We start from the raw sequence: 18,117 nt of genomic DNA on the forward strand, positions 1-18,117 counted from the left end.
GTTCTAGCCACTGAGCTATGGAAGTTTCACTGTATTATAAGATTATTAGTACACATTATAAACTAAGGCTTCATTCAATGTTCATGTTCATGTTTGTTAATTCAAAATTTGCAGCAAGTTAGAATTGTGAGTTTTTTATAGTCGTTCTGGCTATGCATGGCAGTAATTGCACATTGACCTTACGACAACCAGCTAAAGGCTTCAAGGGGAGGAATACTTTTTGTTCTGGTGCCTGCAATCAGTATTACAACACGGGCCGAGTACTGATTAAATCTGGCAATGTGCCATTAGCATTATTGTGTCTGCTCCCTATTTCTTCGTGTTAAGGCTTCTTCTGTAACAAAAAGGACAATGATCACTTTCTGCCTCCAAAGGAGAACCGAAAATCGGACGCTGGTTTACTAGACCACGCGCTCTAGCCCACTGAGCTATGGAGGTTCCTTTCGTTGAAATTAGAATTCAGCAGACATATTGTAAGTGAATATGGTAAGTAGTACTGGAACACCAACTTCAACTTCCTAATGTAATCCTCTCATCCGAAAGAAAGGTCTGATGAGGCGGTGTTTTTCTTTCCATAATTTATTTCACTATTGGCGATAGAGATATTGAGAACTGCCATATTTCACACACACACCCCAAAAAAAAAAAAAAAAAAAAAAAAAAAATCTAAGCGTTACGCAGGGGGTGGATTAAGAGAGCTGTTCTTCCTAAGACAAATATTTGCTGTCAAGGGTTAGGATGTAAAACCTAGTTTAGAAGTCATTGAAGTTCATAAGTCATGGGATGATTGTAGCATTGGTTGCAAGCCCCCAGGACAAATCAAAATGTTGTTGCACGAAGTAATGACTTTTTTTTTTCTTCTTTGTTACTGCTTCACCAAAGAAAGAGGCCTTCATTATCAGTGGCGAGACTGTTAGTCTTAGACACCAGAAGGCAGGAGCATGGTCGTACTTGGAAGCAAGAGTGATTTTTGTCCTTGATTTATGAGAAAGTTGGACATAAGAGAAGAGTTGTGAGAGGCATACATTAGCTAAAGACATGCATGCCATGCAGTGTATGCTTAATAAAGTACTTGGTGTCAGTGACATACCAAGATAACTATTGCACCTAAAAGGTGTTGGTTATTATGGTTATGAAGTTAGAATACATATCGTATGCATAATCATAATCAGTTAAATTATTTGGTATTAACTGGGATGAAACAAGATAAAACAGATTTTGCAATATTGACCTGTAGCGAATTTCTATTAATAGAGATGTGAAACCTAAAAGTGGAGTATGGACTCTTGCCATAACATATGTGATGTTTACTCTTAAGAGAAGGAAGCCTCCATACCTTAGTGGCTAAAGGGTATGTCTAGTAAACCAGAGGCCAGGAGTTCGATCCTCCTTAGAGGCAGAAAGTTATTGGTATATACGAGGTATTGTGCATGTTCAATCAGCACTTCCTTTTAGTGCTATATTGTGCTCTTTTTTGTTGATCTTGACAATCTACAAGAGATGACATATATGCTGTATAATGATAAATAATGTAGTTAGGTTTATTTTCAACCGTAGACAGCCAATCAGAATTCGCCTAATTTTTCGGAAATCTGATTGCTCATACGTGCCCGTCGGGTATATTAATACTGCAGCCCGTTTCAAGGCGAGGTTTATATAAAACAGATCACACCACTGCTGACCTACTGCACATTTGAGTGGAGCTTAGTGAGAGAATTTAAATTCTGGTCCTCTGTTCCAGCTACAGTTTATCAAGAAAGGCAATAGATACCAGATAGAATACTTCTGATTATAACACGAGAGACCAAGTGCATTATAGACTACATGCATGCCATTAGCTAATAATATCTTTATTCTATTGATATCAACGTTTCTCAATAAAATAAAGGACAATAATCACTTATTGCCTCCAAGGAAGATCAAGCTCCTGGCTAAAGATTATAAAGGAAAGATAGGAAAGCTCCTATTCTTACTGATATGAAAAATGTGAGGTGATCGCCACGCCATATAACGGGAAAGTTATGGACAGAGGGTGTGACTAGCCCAACTAAACGGAAATACGAGAATTAAGGGTATAGGGAAGATTGCTCATCTCAGATTTAGTTATATAAAGTAGACAGATGTGTATAGAGTTTTATTATAAAATTACAGACAAACTCATATATAATTAGTGGGTATACATAGATAATATATAATATATAGAGATATATAGTAGTATAATATAATATACATAAGTACAGATAGAATACTATAATTACAGATAATAGTATATATATAAGATAAATATATATATATAAAATGATAATATATATATAGTATATATATACATATATATATAAAATATAATATAGTATAGAGATATTAGAGTAGAGTATAAAGATGATATAAGATAGTATAGGATAAGATATATGTATAATATAGAATATATATATAATATATATATAAGAAGTATATATGAATATATAGATATATATATATATGTAGAATATATATAGTACTATATATAAGTACATATATATATAGAATATGATATATAGATATATAATAGTAATGATATATATATATATATATATATATATGAATATGATATAATATATATATATAATAGATATAGATATTATGATATATATGATAATACATACATATATATATATAATATATATATATATATATATATATTAGAATATAAATATTATATATATATATATATATATATATATACATATATATATATATATATATATATAATATATATATATATATATGTATATATATATGTTATATATATATAGTATAATACTCGTCCTACATGGACGTCTGCATATCTGTCGAACACATACAAATAGAGGCAAACTTACACACACAGTTTTAATAATATCTGTTCGTAATTGTCTTCACTATGTAAACCATATATTAAGTGTATAATTAAAGAATGTAAGCTTATTTGCATATAGATAAATGGAATACTGACTTTTACCATTAAAGATGTGCCTGATTTCCACTATATATTTCCCTGAATTAGATTTTATAGATTTGGATGGATAAAAAAAAAACAAATGGGTACATTATATTTATTTATTTCGTGTATCATAATGCCATTTTACATAGCAATGCAGTAAACAAAATACCAACAGAAAAAGAGAAGTAAAAAACAACAACATACAACTGAGAGCTACATAACAGAAAAGATACATCTCAAACATATTATAAAAATATGTATTAATGCATGAAAATGTAGGCCTAGGAATCTAAATATAATAAAATCAATAAATAAAATGAAATTAAATAAAAATCAAATACAAAATGTTGATACTTGCGATATGACAAAGCATGAACTTCAATTTGTTATCATGCATATCTTATGTTAGAAATAGCCAAAGGGACAACCATGCAAAAGCTATGCTTAGAAAACAAAACAAAGCAAAACATGCTATTGCAACATAATCTATAAATATCAAGAAAATAAATACAAAGTTTGTTACTCCACATGAAGTAACATACATACATAGTACATTAAAACTGAAAAAAACATGCATCAAATAAACATAAAACCAAGAAGACCTAAGAAAAGAAATCATAAAATAAATATGATAAAACAAAAACAAACAAACATGGACCATGCAAATTGAAACAATCTTTGCAATGAATAAAACCATACATACCAGTTCCTTCAGTCTGGTATCTCTCTGAAAAGAATATTGTGTTTACTTATGACATGTTTTAAGTAGTTTCTTGCAAATATACATTTTTTTTCTTTTTGCATTTAAATCTTTATTGTATTTTTTTTTTTTTTTTTTTTTTTTTTTAATATAGTAATCTCATTTTTGTGTAAATATTTATAATGTCTTCTTTTAATTCTTTGCATAGCATTAAATTTTGCACTCTTATGTCGGACAAACTTTTTTTCTAAATGTTTCTAAAACATTACATTTATAAATATTTAGTTTTACATTAGCAATGCAAAACTTTTCATATTCTTTTATCATGTCAATAACAGGTTTGCTTGGATAAAATTGAATTTCTTACTTTCTTTATCTCTACCATGTATATATATGTCATAATATCTTGTATTGTTTGAAACTATTTCTTCCAGCTCATTCCTGCAGTCATCACATTTATGAGTCTTTAGAGCAGTTCTACAAACATAACCTGCTATATAGGATATGACATTGTCTTTTACTTGAGATGGTTCTTCATTAAGTCTTGGATCTGATTTTATATAAATTGCTTGATGGAAATCTCTACTAGATCCAGGAACAGATATGGGATTTTCCTGATTTTTTTTTCACCTTCAATTTGCATATCCATCAATTGTGTAATGGCAAGTTCCTCTCCTGTTGTCTCTACATTATAGCTCATATTTGACGATTTGTTAAAATGAACTTTTACCCATAGTTATTTTTAACATCTTCCCATAGTAATTTTAAACTGGAAATATTTAAACACCAACCATACGTACTTGGCAATATCTGTTTTCCCCCAACCAAAGACCAAGATTTTATCCAAGATTTGAAGTTGGTTAAAGCATTATGTTGGTCATTGTTCAAGCTTATGGCCCTTTTAAAAGTTTTATAATAGTTGACCCTGTTACTGTTGAATATATCAGTTTGTCCACATCATATAAAAAAAATAGCAGTGTGAATAGCATCCTTCGGTAACGCTCCTAACTTGGCATGTGTAAAAATCCCAGCAGCAACACTCTTGCTAAATACCTGGGCAGCAAGACATACCCGCATTTTCTCAAAATTGTTTGGATATATGTGTTTGTCATATAATTTAGGTGCTAAGCGAATATCCATTATGTGATCCTTTTCATAGAACTCTTTTATATACTGCCATTTAATGAAAGTACCATTTACTATTATGTTATGTTCGAATAGATTATTTCTGGTACTTTTTAGAAGGTGAGGTGTATCATAGAATACGTAAACTTTATCACCACTGTTGTCAAGATAAGGATGGTCTTCATCCACATTTAATATGTTTAACACTTCTATTGCAAGAATCCTGGTCACAAATAAGAAATTTTAGGTTTGAAGCCTATGTCTTTAAGTTTAGTTAAGCATTCTAACACCATTGATTTTAATGTAGTTGGTGAAATACTACTATGATGGAAAAAAATAACCCAATGTCTGTTTCCATTTCTTGCTTAGGCCCTTTGCCATGAAAACCATTGCATACTGTGCTATTTTTTCAGACCTTCCATGCTGGCCTAGATCTTCAATACCATGTACCTGATCTTTGGCAGTATTATAATAAAGACTTTATGGAAATGGCATCAAAGACTACTCCACAGACTTGATCTTTAGTCTCCCACTTGTTTATTTTTTGTTTAGCATATCAAATATATGTGAATTCCATCCAGGTGTAAAAGTCATTCTATTTAGCCAGTACGTAAGCATCCTGGGGGTTGGCAAGACAAAGATTTTGGAAAGGAAGTTATACGCCCTTGCACTTTTAAAGTACAGGCTTAGTGCAAATGCCCTCTGTTCATTACTGTACCTTCGGCCTTTTGCTGCAATACCTGAATATTGTAACTGAGCCTTGAAAAATTTTTAGATCATAGCTTTTCAAGTACTTGGATACATTATTTATTATCTCAGATGGTAACTTTACTTTTGTTAACCAATGCACCTTGCCTCAACACATCAATTTTCTTTAATAGTCTTTTGACTTGTTCTGTATCTGTGAAGTAATTTAGATGTACAGTTTCTTTTAGGTCTGTCTTTTCTGCAATTTGTTTGAAGGTCATGATTTCCACCAGGTTCTGAATAAAATAATAGGTAGCATGAAAATCTCTAATTTTGGGAAATACTAAGCAGGTGGGAAAGATCTCATAAATATTAATGCATAAAGAAACTGATATAATGCTTAGTACATATGGAATATAAATTCAATCGGAGAATCGGAAATTTTTTGCTTTATCTGTCTCTTTGTATGTGAAAGGAGTACTATGGAACTAATGATAAAGAATTAAAAGGTCAGGTGGAATTTTATATATATATATATATATATATATATATATATATATATATATAATATATATACATATATATACACATATATATATACATATATAACATATATTATACATATATATACTATATATATACAATATATATACATATATATATACATATTATATATATATATATATATATATGTATATATATCAAATATATAATATACATATATAGATAGATATATATACTATATATATAGATGATAGTATATGTAATATAATATGTATATATATGTATATATATATATATATATATATATATATATGTATATATAGTATATATATATATGTAATTGATATGTATATTATGTTGTATGTGTGTGTTGTATGAATATGAAAAATTCTTCCGTGCTATAATGGAAAAGTAAAAAACCAATACGAAAAATCTTCAGGTTGGGTGCATGCCCTAAGAACCCCCAAGAACATTGTTTACCTAGTATTTAAGGGCAAGAGGAAAACACATAGTCTTCGTGACCAAGTCCACGAGATAATCGATTATTTAATTAATCTATAGTTCTGCAACATAATTTGGTACAATGATGTAAATATTACTCCTCTTTCCGAGTGCCATCATATTTCGTATCTTAGGATTATCTCTTAGTTTACCAATTTCAAATTATGAACCGAATTAAATTACTATCCTCATTCTTGGGAAAGCGATGAAAAATAAGTATCTAGGATTCCACCACTTTGTTTGCCACATCAGAAAGCAAGCGGCGATACGCTATTTTGACATGTCAAATGCCGCGGTGTATAGTTGAAACAAACAGACGACACGAGAATCTACGTGATTCGCAGGCCACTATTGAGACCATGTTTAGGACGAAATGTACACCACACCAAATTCTCGCGTCCTATCTTACCTGTATAATCTGCCGCGGGCTATGATCGCTATACTAGAAACCCGACTTGACACTGAGCAATAAAGCTCCTTTACAGTCAAAGATCATTACTTGTGTTAAAGACGATTACACATTCACGCCGAAATTCTTCCGTTTTCACTATTTTATACCCGATAATTTTGTCCTGGCTTGTATGGTGATATGGAATCATCTTTCTTTACGGCCATGAAAGCTAACTTATAAACATCAATTACCAATTACTTTACTTTAAGGATCCTGGCACCTGGCTGAATTATTGAAAAGTGATTGAAAAATGGACTGCACTCGTGATACCTTAGTCAGTTGTGTTGTGTATCCTTACTCAAGTTTCCATTTATATTAAACTAAAAAAAACTTAGCCCAAGGAGGATCGAACTCTATGGCTCTGGTTTACAAGACCGCGCTCATAGCCACTGAGCTATGAAGCTTCTTATGGAAAGTAAGAAAACACTAGTAATGCAGCCTCTGGAGTTCATCTAGATGCAGTTAGACGCTTTTCTGCCAGAGCTGACACTATGCATATTTGTTTATTATTTTTTATTATTATTTAGCTATTTAAAGCAGAATTGTTTCCGGTATAAAGGCAGGATCATACTTGGGAGTAGAGATCGGAACACTCAACTTGAGCTCTGAATGTGGACACTTGCGAAAAAAAAGAATCAGATAAGCAACTTCGTCATCTCCACTCTTCTATTGTGCCTTTCATACCATTCTTCACATCCAGTTGGTGATGGAGACATTAGTGTCAAATTTATTATACCAATGAAATATAGACTTAATTGTCCATATTCGGTGGGTGGAAACAGAAAGTAGTTCCTCCTAGGAAAACATGCTTCAAGAGATCGTGGTTAACTAGTCGCAAATGGCAACTTCTAACAGCCGTCCATGAGTTATGGTTATAGATGACACTTGGTGAACCCCTCAGCAGGAATATGTTCCTGCCAAAAGGGGGCACTCGAATATGACAATTCTATTTTTATCAGATGCCATTGCGCATTTCGAGCTAAACCCGGAATATAGAACGAAAGAAGTAGGAAAAACGTGAATAACAATCGACATCGAATAAGGGTCACAGCACAAAGATAAGTATATCAGCAAGTATTCGTGGTGTGCAATAAAAATTAATTACTTTGCGGCTCTTACGAACTGTATCTATAGGCAATTCTGTCAACTAAAGCTGCCACATAGACGAAAACCTTCATCTCAATCGGCACTCTACGACCCTTGATCGGGACCTGCTGCGCTACGGTCGGCAAATCTCGTCGTGCTTCCCAAACGAGGTCGAGCTGAATCACTTGGAATTGCTTAGGTATACTCGAAGTTCGATTGATACCGGAACTCTTATAGGTCACTTTCTTCCTCAAAGAAGCTAGGACAACTACTGTGACCTAAAAGAGATAGAAAAGGCGTCGGAGGCGAGTCAGTCAACGTCGTCATGTATCACAAAGCGCTAAAATAATTAGTTTTCTATTATATTCTTACTTCTACAGTAATTCGCTCAGATAAGAAAAGTCAGGTTTTCTCTAAAGCAGCCCATGAATTGCGAAAACAACCATTAAATCGGTTACCACTGATTAAGACCAAGGACGCCCGAACACTAATGGGATTTAGCTAAAAAAAAAAAAAAAAAAAAAAAAAAAAAAAATCTAGGATATCGGGTGAAAAAAGATGCAGTATTCCAACATCGACTTCCTCATCCAAAATGACACCTGTATGAAATGGGCCTCCTGTGTTCCCTGCTACAGTCAGATAAAAAGTCTAGGACAGGAAGTTTAGCATGCACACGCATCTGTCGACCTGATATCTAGAGCAAATATTGCCCAGTTCGGAAATAGTATGGCCATAAGTCTATGCTGGTATTTTCTACACTTGTGTTAATGATTGGCTGATATCACGTAAAATAAAAAACTAAGTAATTAATAACAACGTAATAAAGATAATGATAATATTAACAGTCATGAACACATTGCCATCTTATTATCTTTACATTATCATTATACTTTACGTCATTATGCATATACCATACTGACCCCCTCCATATACCTGCATCATGTGTATTTTCTCAGACCTCATGTTATAATCAGAATAATTATCTTGTCGATTGCTTGTTATACGTAGAACAATTCCGCTCCCATGAGATATAGGACAAAATGGGGAGATTATTATATAGGACTGCATGGAAGTGAGCTGTAATAAATAAGGTTTATGGTATTCACGACTCTGTAGTAAACTTGCCATGTTATTCACTTCAGTAAAACAATAGAAATGGATTTATTATCTCTGCATGTCAGCTCCTGCACATTAACATATTAACCATAATCAGCAAAAGGTTTTAAGTATAATACTTATCTTGTTGATATGCTACTAGGGCCAAGCACTTCATTAAAAATTAACAGCACGTCGTGTATGCCATTAACTAATGATGCGCGTTTCCCTATTATCTTAGTGTAAAATTTCCTCAATAATAATAAGGACAATGATAAGTTTCTGCCTCCAAGAATGATCGAACTCCTGGTCTCTGGTCTAGACCAGCGATCTAGCCACTGAGTTATGGAGACTTCACTGTATTACGAGGGTAATAGTACACAGTTTAAACCAAGACTTCATGGAAAAATTCATGTAGCGTTTTTCGTAAGTTTGTTGATTCAAAATTTGCAGCAAGTGAATATTGTGAGTTTTTTTTTTTATATTAATTCTGGTTATGCATGACAATAATTACACATTGACTTTACAACCACAACCAGCTAAAGGCTTCATGAAGAGGAATACTTTTTGTTCTGGTGCCTGCAATCAGTATTGCAATACGGACCAAATACTAATTAAATATGGACTGTATGCCGTTAGTTTATTTTGTCACCATCTCTATTATTCGTGTACAGGTTTTTCTGTAACATAAAGGACAATGATCACTTTCTGCCTCCAAGGAGAATCGAACTCCTGGCCTCTGGTTTACTAGACCAGCGCTCTAGCCACTGAGCTATGGAGGCTTCCTTTCTTAAAATTAGAATTAGCAGACATATAAGCGAAATGTTTAAATAGCACTGGAACACCAACTTCAACCTTCCTGATGGAATCCTCTCATGCGAGAGAATTTACATCACTATTGGTGGTGGGGATATTGACGGCTGCCATATTTAGCATCCCTACGAAAAAAAGAAAAAAAAATCTAAGCCATTTACGCCGGCGGGTGGATTACAGAAAGCACTTCTTCCCCCCCCCAAAAAAAAAAAAATGCTGCCAAGGGTAGGGATGTAAACGAGTTATCGGTAGTTCTCACAGGCCAGGAGTTCGATCCTCCTTGGAGGCAGTAAGCTATTGGTATATACGAGGTATTGCCTATGTTTATTCAGCACAAGCTTTTAGTGCTATATTGTGCTCCTGTTTTGTTGATCTTGTCAGTCTACAAGAGAAAGTATGAATGATGTATAATGATAAATTATGTATTTGGTTTATTCGCCTATTTTTCCGAAATCTGATTGCTTATGCATGCCTAGCAGGTATATAAAAATGCAGCCCGCTTCTAGACGAGGTTTATATAAAATAGATCACACCACTGCTGATCTACTGCACATTCGAGGAAGGCTTAAAGAGAAAACTTAAACTCTGGTTCTCTGGTCCAGCTACAGTTTATCAAAAAAAGCAAATAGAATACTTCTGATTAAAGCACGAAAAAGCAATACAAACCAGATAGAATATTCTGATTATAGCACGAAAGGCGAGAGCGAGAATAGAATATATATGACTGGCAGATCTAGGGGGGTTACCTTGCTATGACAATAACATTAATAACAGTAATATCATTGAGAACAACTATATACACTGCACGTCTGTCTGTATGTCTGTATTCTATTTATATCGATTTTTCTCAATAAAATAAAGGACAAGGACAATGATCACTTATTGCCTCCAAGGAAGATCAAACTCCTGGCCTCTCATCTGCTTTACTAAACCAGCACTTGTTACTGAGCAAAAAAACAGTAATTGTGTTAAAACAGGATTTTTTTTCACATGTCATGCAGGACTAACGGCTTTCACATATTTATAACTCAAATTTCGCTGTAGGTAGATATTCTAATATTTATCTTATTTTATTACGGTCATCCATACCATCTCTTGAATACAAACTCTATAATCATAATCACCAAAAGGTTTAAGGGGTGCAATATCTACCTACTACTGGGTGCTGGCAACCGGTGCTAAATCATTGAGAAGTACTGAAAAAAAAAAAAAAAAAAAAACATGGACTGCACCTCTTGTATAACATTAGTCAGTTATGTGTGTGTCTCCCTCTACTTAATTTTTTTAATCAATATAAAGAAAAAATATCACTTTCTGCCTCCAAGGAGGATCGAACTCCTGGCCTCTGGTTTACAAGACCAGCGCTCTAGCCACTGAGCTATGGAGGCTTCTTTTCGTAAGGTAAGAAACAGTACGTAAATTACAAGCGTTTATGGTCATGCAGCCCTTCCGCGAGTTTTATCCAGATGCAAGATATAGACGGAAAACTGCAAGAACGGAACTCACTATGTTACTGAGAAACCTTATCATCAAACGTAGATTACTCATTACAACTTTTAACAGAATGCGTTGACTGTCTTAGTCTGATGGTCTCATGAGGAGGGATCAGAGCAGGATATGCATCTGTCTAGCCTGATATCTAGTAGCAATATCTGCTACAGTCCCAGTATTTGGTACTGACCAGCTAGTGTCTATGTGTGATAGTATCTCGCAATCCCTTTATGTTCAGTGATTGGCTGCATATCATGTGAATAAACTAAACTAAAGTAATAATACTAATACTATTAAAGATAATGATAATATCAATAACAATCATGATACCACTGCCATCATTATCATTATAATTACCATTGTTATCATTATTACTATTTTTATAACGCACATACTTAGTTGCACCCCAACCCTATACCTGCTCCTGTTATTTTATCTAACTTTCGTGTTATAATCAGAAGTAATTTGTCTTATCTGTATTGTCTTTTCTGTTATACCGTAGAACCTAAGTTCCGCTCACATGAGATGTAGGACAGCAGTGGGGAGATCTCTTATTATATAGACCTTGCATGGAAGTGAGCTGTAACTTAAATATATGCAACTGGCACAAAGATTTCTGATAAGTTAGGTAAATTCTGATGGGTCGATGGGTAGCAGCTATACCCGAAGTCTTATAAAGAGTTATGATAAAACGATTTTTAAATTCATTACAGCCATGCATATAGATTTATAGGATCACTAATACAGGAGGATACAGTATACCACTTAGTGAAAGTACTGAGTAAACATGGACTGTAACGCATGTATGCTATTTGATCTATGCTCCCTAGAAGGATCAAACTGCTAGCCTCTGGTTTATTATACCTGTGAACTATCCACTGAGTTATGAATGCTTCCACAGTAGATGCAAAGGAGACGGTGCATTTATTAAAGTATTAAAGCAAGGGTTCATAAAATTACCATACAGCACTTATGGGTTTTATCTCACTTCAGTCAAAATAATAGCAAATTATTTTGTTTGTCATGTACATGTCAGCTCCTGCATATTAACATATTAACCATAATCAGCGAGAGGTTTTAAATGTAATACTTGTCTTGTTGATATGCTACTGGGGCCAAACATAGAAAATGGACTGCACGTCGTGTATGCCATTAACTAATGATTCGCGTTTCCTCAGTAACATTAAGGACAATGATGACTTTCTGCCTCCAAGGAGGATCGAACTCCTAGCCTCTGGTTACTAGACCAGCGTTCTACCCACTGAGCTATGGTAGTTTCACTGTATTATAAGATTATTAGTACACATTTTAAACTAAGGATTCATTAAATGTTCATGTTCAAGTTTGTTAATTCAAAATTTGCAGCAAGTGAATATTGTGAGTTTTTTTATATTCGTTCTTGCTATGCATGGCAGTAATTGCACATTTACCTTACAACCACAACTAGCTAAAGGCTTCAAGGAGAGCAATACTTTTTGTTCTGGTGCCTGCAATCAGTATTACAACACGGGCCGACTACTGATTAAATATGGACTGTAAGCCATTAGCTTATTTTGTCTGCTCCTCTATTCTTCGTGTTAAGGCTTTTCTGTAACAAAAAGGACAATGATCACTTTCTGCCTCCAAGGAGAATCGAACTCCTGGCCTCTGGTTTACTAGACCAGCGCTCTAGCCACTGAGCTATGGAGGCTTCCTTTCGTTAAATTAGAATTAGCAGACATATTATAAGTGAAATGGTTAAGTAGTACTGGAACACCAATTTCAGCTTCCTAATGTAATCCTCTCATGCGAAAAAAAGTCTGATGAGGTGGTGTTTTTCTTTACATAAATTACATCACAATTGGCAATGGGGATATTGACAGCTGCCATATTTAGCATCTTTACAAAAAAAAAAAAAAAAAAAAAAAAAATTAAGCCATTTACCCCGGTGGGTGGATTACAGAGAGTTGTTCTTCCAAGAAATATTTTCTGTCAAGGGTAGGGATGCAAAACAGTTATAGGCAGTTCATGAAGTCATGGGTTATGGTATGATGTAGCATTGGTTGCAAGCCCCAGGACAAGACATGTATCATGTGTTGCACGAATATTTCATGACTTTTTTCTTCTTTTTTACTGCTTCACTAAAGTAGAGAGGCCTTCATTATTCATTGGCTAGACTGTTATTCTAGTACACCACATTGATCTTACAACCACAACCAGCTGAAGGCTTCAAGGAGAGCAATACTTTTTGTTCTGGTGCCTGCAATCAGTATTACAACACGGACCGACTACTGATTAAATATGGACTGTAAGCCATTAGCTTATTTTGTCTGCTCCTCTGTTCTTCGTGTTAAGGCTTTTCTGTAACATAAAGGACAATGATCACTTTCTGCCTCCAAGGAGAATCGAACTCCTGGTCTCTGGTTTACTAGATCAGCGCTCTAGCCACTGAGCTATGGAGGCTTCCTTTCGTAAAATTAGAATTAGCAGACATATTGTAAGTGAAATGGTTAAATAGTACTGGAACACCAAGTTCAGCTTCCTAATGTAATCCTCTCATGCGAAAAAAAGTCTGATGAGGCGGTGTTTTTCTTTCCATAATTTATATCACTATTGGCGATAGAGATATCGAGAGCTGCCATATTTAACATCCCTACAAAAAAAAAAAAAAAAAAGAATCAAAGCCATTTACGCCGGTGGGTGGATTACAGAGAGCTGTTCTTCCAAGAAATATTTGCTGTCAAGGGTAGGGATGTAAACCAGTTATAGACAGTTCATGAAGTTCATGGGTTATGGTATGATGTAACATTGGTTGCAAGCCCCAGGACAATCATAATGTGTTGCACGAATGTTTCAGGCCTTTTTTTCTTTTTTACTGCTTCACCAAAGTAGAGAGGCCTTCATTATTCAGTGGCTAGATTGTTATTCTAGTACACCAGAAGGCAGGAGCATGGTCGTACTTGGAGGCAGAAGTGATTATTGTCCTTTGATTTATTGAGAAAGCTGGACATAAAGAGAAGAGTTTGATAGGCATCATTAGCTAAAGACATACATGCCATGCAGTGTATGCTTAATAAAGTACTTCGTGTCATTGGCATACCAAGATAACTATTGCACCTAAAAGGTGTTGGTTATTATAGTTATGAAGTTAGAATACATATCGTATGCACAATCATAATCAGTTAAATTATTTGGTATTAACTGGGATGAAACAAGATAAAACAGATTTTGCAATATTGACATGTAGCGAATATCTATTAACAGAGTTGTGAAACCTAAAAGTGGAGTATGGACTCTTGCCATAACATATGTGATGTTTATTCTTAAGAGAAAAGAGCCTCCATACCTTAGTGGCTAAAGGGTTGGTCTAGTAAACCAGAGGCCAGGAGTTCGATCCTCCTTGGGGAAGAAAGTTATTGGCATATACGAGGTATTGTGCATGTTCAATCAGCACTTCCTTTTAGTGCTATATTGTGCTCCTTTTTGTTTATATTGACAATCTACAAGAAATGACATACATGCTGTATAATGATAAATAATGTATTTGGTTTATTTTCAACCGTAGACAGCCAACCAGAATTCGCATATTTTTTTGGAAATCTGATTGATCATACATGCCCATCAGGTATATTAATACTTCAGCCCGCTTCTAGGCGAGATTTATATAAAACAGATCACACCACTGCTGACCTACAGCTCATTCGAGTGGAGCTTAGTGAGAAATTTAAATTCTGGTCCTCTGGTCCAGCTACAGTTTATCAAAAAAGGCAAGACAAACCAGATAGAATACTTCTGATTATAACACGAGAGACTGAACGAGAGCGAGAATAGAATACATATGACTGGCATATCTAGGGGGGTTACCTTGCCATAACAGTAACATTAATAATAGCAATGTCATTGAGAACAAGTGCTTTATAGACTATACGTATGTCATTACCAATAATATCTGTATTCTATTGATATCAACGTTTCTCAATAAAATACAGGACAATGATCACTTATTGCCTCCAAGGAAGATCAAGCTCCTTGCCTATGATCTGCTATACTAGACCAGCACTTGCTACTGAGCAAAGAAAGCTTCCTCACAGTCAAAGAAACAGTACTTGTGTTAAAACAGGATTTTATCACATGTCATGCAGTACATATGGTTTTCACATGTTTGTCACTCTAATTTCGCTGTAGGTAGATATTGTGATATTTATCTTATTTCATTACGGCCATGCAGACTAACTTTATAATCATAATTACCAAAAGATTTACGGGGAGCAATATCTACTTTCTACTGGATGCTGGCAACCTGTGCTAAATCATTGAAAAGTGATGAAAACGTGGACTGCACCTCGTGTATACCATTAGTCGGTTGTGTGCGTGTGTCCCTCTACTTAAAGTTTTTAATCAATATAAAGAAAAAATATCACTTTCTGCCTCCAAGGAGGATCGAACTCCTGGCCTCTGGTTTACAAGACCAGCGCTCTAGCCACTGAGCTATGGAGGCTTCTTATCGGAAAGTAAGAAACTATGTAAAGTGCAAGCGTTCATGGCCCTTAAGCGAGTTTCATCCAGATGCAAGATATAGACGCAATACAGATAAGACAAATTACTTCTGATTGTAACATGAGTGTTAGATAAAATAACAGGAGCAGGTAAAGGAAGGGGATGCAACTAGGTATATACGTAATACAAATAGTAATAATGATAACAATGGTAATGATAATGATAATGATGGCAATGGTATCATGATTATTATTGACATTATCATTATCTTTATTAGTGTTTTATTATTACTTTAGTTTACCCACATGATATGCAGCCAATCACTGAACACAAAGGAATTGCGAGATACTATCACACATAGACACTAGCTGGCCAGTACTAAATACTGGAACTGGAGCAAATATTGCTACGACTAGATATCAGGTTAGATAGATGCATATCCTGCTCTGATCCCTCCTGACGAAACCATTAGACTAAGACTATCAACACATTCCGCTAAAGGCTGTAATGAGCATTCTACGTTTGAGGGTAAGGTTTCTCTTTAACATAGTCAGTTCCTTTCTTGCAGTTTTCCGTCTATATCTTGCGGAAGATTTATGTACTGTTTCTTAACTAACGATAAGAAGCCTCCATAGCTCAGTGGCTAGAGCGCTGGTCTTGTAAACCAGAGGCCAGGAGTTCGATCCTCCTTGGAGGCAGTAAGTGATATTTTTTCTTTATATTGATTAAAAACTTTAAGTAGAGGGAGACACACAAGTGACCAATGGTATACTCGAGGTGCAGTCCATGTTTTTTTTTCAGTACTTCTCTATGATTTAGCACCGGTTGCCAGTACCCAGTAGTAGGTAGATATTGCACCCCTTAAACTTTTTGGTGATTATGATTATAGAGTTAGTATTCAAGAGATAGTATGGATGGCCGTAATAAAATAATATAAATATCAGAATATCTACCTACAGCGAAATTTGAGTTACAAATATGTGAGAGCCGTAAGTATTGCATGACATGTGAAAAAAAAAATCCTGTTTTAACACAAGTACTGTTTCTTTGCTCAGTAACAAATGCTGGTGTAGTAAAGCAGATCAGAGGAGTTTGATCTCCCTTGGAGGCAATAAGTGATCATTGTCCTTGTCCTTTATTTTATTGAGAAAAATCGATATCAACAGAATACAGACATACAGACAGACGTGCAGGGTATTTAGTTGTTCTCAAGGATATTACTGTTATTAATGTTATTGTCATAGCAAGGTAACTAAACTAGATCTGCCAGTCATATATATTTTATTCTCGCTCTCGCTTTTTCGTGCTATAATCAGAATATTCTATCTGGTTTGTATTGCCTTTTTTTGATAAAATATAGGTGGACCAGAGGACCAGAGTTTAAGTTTTCTCTCTAAGCCTTCCTCGAATGTTCAGTAAATCAGCAGTGGTGTGATCTGTTTTATATAAACGTCGTCTAGAAGCAGGCTGCATTTTTATATAATTGCTGCACATGCATGAGCAATCAGATTTCAGAAAAAATAGGCGATTAACCAAATACATTATTTATCGTTATACATCATGCATACTTTCTCTTGTAGACTGACAAGAACAACAAAACAGGAGCACAATATAGCACTGAAAGCAAGTGCTGAATAAACATAGACAATACCTCGTATATACCAATAGCTTACTGCCTCCAAGGAGGATCGAACTCCTGGCCTGTGAGAACTACCGATAACTCGTTTACATCCCTACCCTTGGCAGCAAAATTTTTTTTTGTAATCCACCCGCCGGCGTAAATGGCTTAGATTTTTTTTTTCTTTTTTTCGTAGGGATGCTAAATATGGCAGCCGTCAATATCTCCCATCACCAATAGTGATGTAAATTCTCTCGAATGAGAGGATTCCATTAGGGAGGTTGATGTTGGTGTTCCAGTGCAATTTAACCATTTCACTATCAGCAACCCGTTTAAGAAGGAAATGCCCCCTAGCTCAGTGGTAGAAGCTTCTAGAACTCCTAACAGGTTTCATTCTCCTTGGCAGAAATTTCGAAAACCCTTAACCACCCCAAGAATAGGATGTAATATAAAAAAGCGCCGTCATACAGTCCATTATTTAATCAGGTACTTGGTCGATTGAATCTGATTCCAGCACTCTAAAAACAAATATGTCCTTTTCATGAAAGCCTCTAGCTAGTGTGGGCTGGTAGTAAAAACCCGAGCCAGATGAATTCTCAAAAATATATTTG

The 18,117-nt window shown here is 34.8% G+C and overlaps 7 non-coding genes across 7 annotated transcripts; 2 read left to right on the forward strand and 5 right to left on the reverse strand.

Annotated features, from left to right (window-relative positions):
• Nucleotides 1–9,817: 9,817 nt before the first annotated feature.
• Nucleotides 9,818–9,890, reverse strand: Trnat-agu. The gene has a single exon. It is a non-coding gene; the product is annotated as a tRNA-Thr (tRNA).
• A 1,346-nt stretch (nt 9,891–11,236) lies between these two features.
• On the reverse strand, nt 11,237–11,309 carry Trnat-ugu. The gene has a single exon. It is a non-coding gene; the product is annotated as a tRNA-Thr (tRNA).
• Nucleotides 11,310–13,029: 1,720 nt separating this feature from the next.
• Nucleotides 13,030–13,102, reverse strand: Trnat-agu. Its single transcript has one exon. It is a non-coding gene; the product is annotated as a tRNA-Thr (tRNA).
• A 679-nt stretch (nt 13,103–13,781) lies between these two features.
• Nucleotides 13,782–13,854, reverse strand: Trnat-agu. The gene has a single exon. It is a non-coding gene; the product is annotated as a tRNA-Thr (tRNA).
• An 873-nt stretch (nt 13,855–14,727) lies between these two features.
• On the forward strand, nt 14,728–14,800 carry Trnat-agu. The gene has a single exon. It is a non-coding gene; the product is annotated as a tRNA-Thr (tRNA).
• A 1,016-nt stretch (nt 14,801–15,816) lies between these two features.
• Trnat-ugu lies at nt 15,817–15,889 on the reverse strand. The gene has a single exon. It is a non-coding gene; the product is annotated as a tRNA-Thr (tRNA).
• Nucleotides 15,890–16,513: 624 nt separating this feature from the next.
• On the forward strand, nt 16,514–16,586 carry Trnat-ugu. Its single transcript has one exon. It is a non-coding gene; the product is annotated as a tRNA-Thr (tRNA).
• The last annotated feature ends 1,531 nt before the right edge of the window (nt 16,587–18,117 follow it).

This window comes from Penaeus monodon, chromosome 14 (genome assembly GCF_015228065.2).
Source record: "Penaeus monodon isolate SGIC_2016 chromosome 14, NSTDA_Pmon_1, whole genome shotgun sequence".
NCBI classification, from domain to species: domain Eukaryota; kingdom Metazoa; phylum Arthropoda; class Malacostraca; order Decapoda; family Penaeidae; genus Penaeus; species Penaeus monodon.